We start from the raw sequence: 8,786 nt of genomic DNA on the forward strand, positions 1-8,786 counted from the left end.
ATTAAACCAAAGCCATGATCTTCTGACTGTAGATCTTCTACTTTTTGGTTCATTCTTTCTACAAGTTCTGCAAATCTGTCCATATTATCACTGTTCCTTCCCCTTGGTGGTCTGCTCCTACGCTGGCTTCTGAGTCGGATAGGCTGAGCCGGCTGCTGCATGTTTGATGAAGCCTCTCCTTGGTTGCTCTCCTGTGCTGCTTCAGAATCTTCCAATAGAGAATGATCCAGCGACAGGGACCCTCCTGCTTCTTGGGATGCTGCTTCTTGAGTTGCAGCCTCTTGCAATTCCTCCTGCCCTTCATCACACACTTCCCAACTGGATTGTGTTCTGCATTAAACATAGAATACAGTTAAGGCACAGTTAAGGTACCCCCTTATTAATAGAATTGTATAGTATCACTTTACAAATATGAAAGATGTTATCTCACTCTCTCAGATCCATAAAAGGCCTCAGAAACTCCAGTTCGTCTGCGTGAATGTAGGGTACCACCCTTTTAGTTGCAGATCTACTCCTGGCATCATTAATTTTTCGGAGGTACCTGTTAAAGCAGTCGCAATCCCTTCCATCTAATTTGTAATATCGATACTGCAAAACATAAATAGGAACATAATGAATTATGTATTTTGTCTTTCAGATACCTGGCAACCGGTCATTCCTAATTAGCCTATATTATGAGTTCATGGTGGGCAGGTCGACAATCAGCTGCATCATCAAAGAAACCTGCCAAATCTTATGGGAAGTGCTTAACACCATAGTCATGAAGAGGCCTACACCAGAGAATTGGCGGGATATTGCAAAACTATTTTGGAGTCGGAGCAATTTCCAGAGCTATAGATGGGAAGCATGTGCGTGTTATAAAGCCTGTTGGTAGTGGAAGTATGTACTTCAATTACAAAAAATATTGCTCTTTTGTACTGCTGGCCATGGCCGATGCAAACTACTGCTTCACCTATATAGACATAGGATCCAACGGTAGTAGCTGTGATTCACAGATTTTTGCTAATTCCTCTTTTGGTGAAAGGCTACGGGATAATCGGTTAGATATTCCTGAGAACTGTCCTCTTCCTGGCACAACTGAACCCCCAATACCCTATGTGTTCATCGCAGATGAGGCTTTTGCATTGGGGGAACACTTAATGAGGCCTTATTCCAATAGGAACCCGACTACTCCTAAGAAAGTGTTTAACTATCGACTAACAAGGGCAAGAAGGGTGGTTGAATGCAGTTTTGGAATTCTTGCCAATAAACGGCGTTTGTTACATACGCCTATTGCATAAAACATTGAAAATGCAATTACTGCAGTTAAAGCAGCTTGCGTGCTGCACAATTATGTCCAGATACATGATGGGTACCATTTCGAGGATTCCCTTATGCATGACATGGAAAGTGCACACCTCATTGCTACAAGGGGATCCAGCGATGGTGCCACTGTTCAAGAGCAATTTGCTTCGTACTTCCTTTCACTGGCTGGTGAATTAGAATGGCAAATGGACGCCATTTCCTAACTGCATTGATTACTTCCTTAAATATATATTTTGCTGCTGTTACTTTTTCTGTAAAGTTTTAGAGCCTGCAGTTTATTGAGTTTCTAATTTTGTCATGCTATGTTATACTGTCGTTAATGTTTTAAATACTATTTTTTGGTTACATTTGACATAAACTGTGATAATAAAGCAATCATTATTTTGGCTGATATTGATCATTCATTATCTACATTTATTAACAATAGAAGTATATATCAGTGAAAGACTGCACCTTATTCTGGTCCTCCAGTTGTTCCAGAACTACACTTCCCATCATGCCTAGTCAAGTATGTCAGTGCCTTAATTGCACAACACATGGATAACAGACATAAATTAAATAAAAGGTTAAACTTACATTTGTCACTACGTTCGGTCGTCATCAATGTGTTCCAATTATCGATAGTCAGTCGACAGATCTCCAGCCAGGCACTATCCCTCTTATTTTGATCCTTGTAGTTCGGATCAGTCTTGTCATAGCTACAGGGATGCTGCCTCATGAGTCTTATTAAGGACTCATTGTCAACTGCCTCTCTATGATGGACTTCCCTGTGGGCTCTGGTCGACATTGTGTATACAGGTTGTTCACACTAGTATACACAGAGATCACGGCATCCAGGAAGTACTCTGTGGGAAGGACAGGGCTGCCTGCAGTGGGGAGTACCTGGGTAAAATCTTTTCTTCTTCCTGTGAAATCGCTTCACTATAGACCGCAATCCATTCACTTGAATGGAATTTCTGATGTCAAGGTACTTGGGGCGACTTGAGGTCTGACAAGTCGGATCCCAAGTCGCGATAGTGTGAACCGAGCATTAAGCTTTGACAATAAAATCTGGAAGCTGATTGTTTTCTATGCACAGCTGTACCAGATTATGTGTGCACCTGTTATAGTAAACCCCCCCCCCCCAATGTGTTTTGGTATTATTTCTAAAGAGAACATTTTTGGTATGGACCTAGAGGTATATGTTCTATTTTACATATGTGGGTATATAGTGGACATCCTGATTGTATTACTTTTTTGCAGGGCTTTTTTTCAGGGGGAACTTGGTGGAACTCAGTTCCACCACCTCTGGCTCAGACCTTTGGGGGGGGGCTGCTCACCACAATCTCTTGTAGACACAGAAGTCCTGTTTCTGTGTTTACAAGTGACAGCTCTGCACTCTGTGTGTAACACCCCTGAACTCTTCACTCTGTGGAGGGTGTGTGTGGGTGGAGGGGTTTTGGGGGGTCGTGGTTGAGTTCCAGCACCTATTATTTGAGAAAAAAAGCCCTGCTTTTTTGTAATACAAATATTTGGTTTATAAATATTCATCTCTTTATACTGATATATGATTGAAATGAATAGTACTGTGAAAGAAAAATTTTCATTGCTTTTGTCGTACAATATAGTTTAGGGATGTGAGTACAGAGTTGAGTTTAGTAATCTGGCCCCCATATGATGTGTTAAAAATTGTTGGTTGTGCAGTAACCAGCTCGTGTTTCAGATGCATGCGTTAATTTTCTAGGAGTGAAATTTGTGAGGTGTCACCTAAAATGTAGCTGTTATTCACAGGTGGGTTCCATAACAAAGGGAACAACACTAAAACACAATTGTACAACTATAACAAAATTTGTGTGGATGAAAATATTCTGTTAAATTCAATGATCTTATAGTTTTCATGTTTCTCTCAACAGACACACAACAAGCTCCAGCTTCAATACATTTTCACTTTCACATGTTTACCCCACTGTAACAAATAGTACTTATTTTCTTGGATGTAGAGCATCAAAAATAGACAGTTAATTTAATCTAAGTGTCACTCATGGTTAAGCAGACCTTAATTTGTTCAGTCAGACAAGAAAAAGCTTAAATAGATGTGAGAAGTCTAATAAATCATGCTTAACTGTATAATTGGATAGAAAATAACTGGAGGTATAACAGTCTGTGTATCCATAATTTCCATAAACTGCAAAAAAATAAAAATAAAATTCAAGTTGATACAACAATATAAATAAGTAATCTTACAGCAATTAAAAAAAAAAACTTTATAAATGTAGAAGTCCTTATCCTATGGGCCAGGCAATCTTAAAGAGGTGGAGATCTTCCTGAACAACATGGGAGAAGTTGAAGATCACCGGGGCACAGTGTCGCCTCCTCACACCTGATTTAAACCTCTAATTGCCGTACTACCATGTTGCAATTGTGTGCATTGCATGGTAATCATGTGTTTAAATCAGGTGGTGAGAAGGCAACATACCACCTTCTTACCACCTGTCAAAAATACTTGGATCACTTTTCAGAGGAACAGCAGTGCATCTGCGACTTTTCTGTATTAGCTGTGCTTTGCCATAGACATCTATTATATCCTGCAGGTGTGGTGCACTTTTTGAAACTGCACCGAAATTCCTTTATTCAGAAAGTACACCAAACCCGCAGAATATAATAGAAGTCTTATGCCCCGTACACACGATCGGACATTGATCGGACATTCCGACAACAAAATTCATGGATTTTTTCCGACGGATGTTGGCTCAAACTTGTTTTGCGTACACACGGTCGCACAAAGTTGTCGGAATTTCCAATTGCCAAGAACGCAGTGACGTACACCACGTACCACGAGACTAGAAAAGGCCAGTTCAGAACCAAGCGCGGCACCCTTTGGGCTCCTTTTGCTAATCTCGTGTTTGTAAAAGTTTGGTGAGAGACGATTCGCGCTTTTTCAGACTCGTGGTTTTCAGATGGTTTTCTGCTCTTAAGTTTGTGCTTGTGGGCTTGTATCTGCTCTTCAGTGCGTGCAGCGAGTTACGCGTGACTCTTGTCATTGTGTTCTTGTTTGTTCATTACTGTTTTTCAGGTCGCTCTTCACAGGCCTTGCTGTTCTTCAGTGCGTTCTGTTACTCCGTTCTGAGCAGCCGACCGTTTTCTAGCCATGTTGCGTATACGTACTCCTCGTAGAGTTCATGCTGTGTGGAGGCTTGGTGTTGGGGTCCTTACCTTGACACAACTCCAGTCCATGAACAGGGTGGGGAGGAGTTCATGGACCAAGAATTGGTTGCTCCAGCGTGACCAGTTCTGTCATATGCCTTTGCTTCGTGAGAATAATCCTGATGATTTCAGGAACTTTCTCCGGATGACGGACCCCGTATTTCACCGTTTGTTGGCTTTGCTGACCCCTTATATCAGCAGGCAGGATACCTGCATGAGGCAAGCCAACACTCCGGAGCAGAGGCTCATTGCCACCCTGCGGTACTTGGCGATGGGGAGAAGCCTGCAGGACCTCAAGTTCTCAACAGGCATCTCCCCCCGGGCTCTGGGGATCGTTATCCCAGAGACCTGGGTCCTGCAAAAGGACTATATTAAGGTAAGATTTTTATCCTTTAATATCACATTTTATTGTATTTAATGTTTGATATTATATTGTATTTCTTTCCTCATTCCCTAATTACCATGATTGCAATATGCTGTGAATGTCCCCTTTGTTCTCATGCATGCTGGATTTTTCTGTAATTTTTTTTCTCCTTCATACATATTTGCCTTCACTTACCTCCCCAGCATGGTCTCCTGGCCCTATATTCACCTCATGCAGTCACTTAACAATGTATTTTATCAGCTCCATAGTAGTGCTTTACCCCAAACACCCCCTAAAATGTTTTTAAATGTGATTTGTGCTTTAAATTCAGGCAGAGTGCTTTTTTGGGGGGGTCCCCAAATCATTTGGAACCCTCCCTCCCCCCAACTGCTAAGTCAGCTGATACCAATTCTCTATCTATCCTCAATCATCTATCTGCTGACTTTGCCAAACCCATACACACTATACCCATCTCTTTTGTGGTCAGATGTATGGATGAATTCCCCAAAGCATGTAGTGCAAGGGCCTGCCTGTATACTTTCAAATGGTACTGTTTTTTTTTTTTTTTTTTTTTTTTATAGTATAATGCCCTGTATGTATTCATTTACTTGACATTAGATTTAAAATCAATCATTTCAGTGCAAAGCAAGGCCATCAATTTTCTATGGCTTGAGAAATATTAACTTTTATTCATATTTTACAACTATAAATAGAAAAAGAAAATATAAAAAAGGTAACTAATATACAGTGCTATAAAGTTATTCTCCCTCAAGATATTATATGTTCCGCAAAAAGGAGGGACAAAAAAAAGAAAAAAACAAACAAAAAAACACAACTATCTCCCAAGTCAAATCAGTGCAACTTCAAAACCTATGTGGAACTGTGCAGAGTCCTTCATTTGTAGACTAAATAAGAAATGCTCTTCTAGACCATACTCCAAACATGGTGACAAATCTATAATTAGCATAACAGGCATCTGGCCAAATGCAAACAAGGAAAAACAAAAAAAAAAATGTAACTTCTCCACTTGGACTTAGCATCAGTTTTCTTGATTTTACACTTCAGTGGCTGGATTACATAACAGAACAGCTGGGATCCACAGTCTGGTGGGCCCTGACACGAAACTCTGATAGCTCTTCTTCCAAAAGTTCATCATCTGTCTCTCCTTCCTCTCTCTGTACTCTAATGAGCGTAAATTCAGCAAACTCCTCTCTGGTAGAATTTAGGAGAGTTAGTTTGACATCATCCTCTGTTCCACAGGACTTTTGGGATTTCCAGATCAGGTCAGTGGGAGGACTGTGTAAAGCTCCAGCATCAGCAGCCCAAATTGTAACACACTGGCCAGCTCTAAGGATGAATTGCCCTGGAAGTTTATAAGTAATCTCAGGAAGACTTCTGTGCTGTCTTATAACTGTCCATCCACTTAGTGGTCGATCCTCATCTGAACTGTTCAAAAGTCTCACATACTTCCCCTCAGGGTCTACATCCTCTATAGATACAGGTCCTGAACTGTTGGCATTCTGAATGATCTTATACGTGGTACTACTCGATGTGCTCTCATTCTCATCCAGTTTCCTCTTCTTCCCTCGTGGTAAACGGCTTGAGTGTCTTGAGCTGGTTCGGGAGACTGTGCTCCTCTGTGCAGGACTTGGTGACAGTTTCAGCCTTTGTTCTTCTCCTTCCAGCATTTTCCTGTAGGCATTTATTTCCATATCCAATGCAAGCTTCACATCCAACAATTGTTCATATTCTTTCAACTGTTCTTGCAGTTTTTGCCTCATCTCAGCCACTTCCCTGTCCTTTTCATTCATCTGCCTTTGATGTAAATCATGTGTATGGTCCAGCATCTGTTGCAGGTCTCTCACTTTGTTTTCTAGTGCTGAGTTCTGTTTTTGATATTAGTTTAGCTGCGAGGCCAAAGTATCTATTCTAATTTTCGTAGACATTATCTCTTCCCTGGATGCACTGGCATAATCGCTGTTCTTGGCAGCTGCAAGCTGTGCGTTCTCCAAATTGGCACTGAATGTTTTCTCCAGCTGGTCCTTGTACTCCTTGATCTGCTGCTCATGGTCTTATCTGAGCTCTTGAAGGGCCTCAGCCAACTTGCTCTCAAATTCTATCCGTCGACCAGAATCTATTTCTACAATCTTGGTATCATGCCGCGTCTTCATCTCATGCAGCTCCTGACTGTGTACGTTTTTTTCAAAATCCAACTGCTCCTTGAGGGTTTGCATTTTATTCTCCAGGTCCACTCTCCAAAGCATTTCATCATGCAGTTGTTTTGTTGTGTCCCTCAATGAAGATTCAAGCTCAGATATCTGTGCCTTCAGGTCTTCGAGCTGCTCTTCCAAACCTCTTTTATTACTCCGAGCAGTGGCAAGCTCCGCTTCTCTTGAATTCAGCTTAGCTTCTGCATCTCTCAGCTGGTTCTGAGCAAGACCCAAATCAGATTCTTTCTTTGCATTTCGGGCCTGTAATTGTCGGTGCTCCTCCCGGGTCTTCCTGAGCTCCACCTGCAGTCGGGCCTTCTCGTTGGCGGTGAGGTCCAGCAGTTTGCGGGCATCGGCCAGTTCAGTCTCATAGAGCAGCCTGAGGTTCGTCACCTCCCAGGAGCTTACCTCCTCCCTCTCCTCCAACTGTAACCTCAGCACCGACTTGTCCGCCTCCAGGGACCGGACCCGCTCGATGTAAGCGGCCAGCCGGTCATTGAGGTGCCGCAATTCATCCTTCTCCTGCAGCATGCGGACATGCGAGTGGGGCTGCCCGGGGACAGAAGAGGAGGAGCCCGGGGGCCGCTTCTACCAGGAGTGGACGCAGCCATGTCCGCTATGTGTGTGAGGGAGAGAGGCCGGGTCCAAATGGTACTGTTTAAAGTTTTTGTATCCTATTATTATCTTGATAGGTAATAGCAGAATTTACAAATGTGCTCAAATGTGTACAGTGTGTATTTATATCTTTGTATTATGACACTTCTTACCTGTCCAATGGGCTGCCAATAGTGTAACTAAGGAGGGGCTGGCCAAAGTAACACAATTATTTAGGCATTCATCTCTCAATGAAGTGAAGAGGGTTACCTGTCCAAGAGCTTCCCCCCCAAAAATGTTAGAAATGGCCCATGGGGGGGAGTGGGAATCTGATAGGTGGACCTTTTAATTTGGTCTTTAAAAACTCCCTCAAATAAATGTTATCTTGATGTTGTCCAAGAATGTTTGTGTCTAATCTTCTTTCCCTGTTTATGTGCAAAATGACTAATTTTTTTTTCTTATTTGACTCCACAGTTTCCTTCCACGCCACAGGAATGGCAGACTGTGGCCTCCCACTTTGCCCAGCGGTGGGACTTTCCTAACTGCGAAGGGGCAATTGATGGGAAACACGTCCGCATCGTCCCACCACCCAACTCGGGGTCATACTATTTCAACTATAAGGGGTTCAATAGTATTGTGATGTTGGCGGTGGTGTCGGCTACTTATGAGTTCTTGTATGTGGACGTGGTGAAGAATGGCCAGATGTCAGATGGTGGAGTCATCACCCAGACCGAGTTCTACAGGTGTCTCCAGAATGGCAGCTTGGACTTGCCTCCTCCAGAAGACAATGTGGAAGGACCCCCATTCGTCTTCGTTGCGGATGAAGTATTTGCGCTGGGGGACCATCTTATGCGGCAATTCCCGATGAGGACCCTCACCCCGGACCAGAGGGTGTTTAATTACTGGCTGGCCAGAGCCAGAAGAGTGGTGGAGAACACGTTTGGAATCATGGCCAGCCGGTTCCGCCTATTTCTTACACCCATACACATGACGGAGTACAAACTGAATCATATCATCCTGGCATGCTGTGTTCTACACAACTTTTTACGGCAACATTCTGCCAACCATGCTGGCTCAGTTGGGCTTGAGGCTGGAATTCAAAATGAACCAATCCTGACGGTGCTTGAAAG

At 42.8% G+C, this 8,786-nt stretch overlaps 1 pseudogene; it reads right to left on the reverse strand.

The window, feature by feature from the left end:
• Positions 1-5,665: 5,665 nt before the first annotated feature.
• Positions 5,666-7,673, reverse strand: LOC141101820 (lamin-B3-like; annotated as a pseudogene).
• Positions 7,674-8,786: the final 1,113 nt, after the last annotated feature.

The sequence above is a fragment of the Aquarana catesbeiana genome, linkage group LG01, assembly GCF_042186555.1.
Source record: "Aquarana catesbeiana isolate 2022-GZ linkage group LG01, ASM4218655v1, whole genome shotgun sequence".
In the NCBI taxonomy this organism is placed as follows: domain Eukaryota; kingdom Metazoa; phylum Chordata; class Amphibia; order Anura; family Ranidae; genus Aquarana; species Aquarana catesbeiana.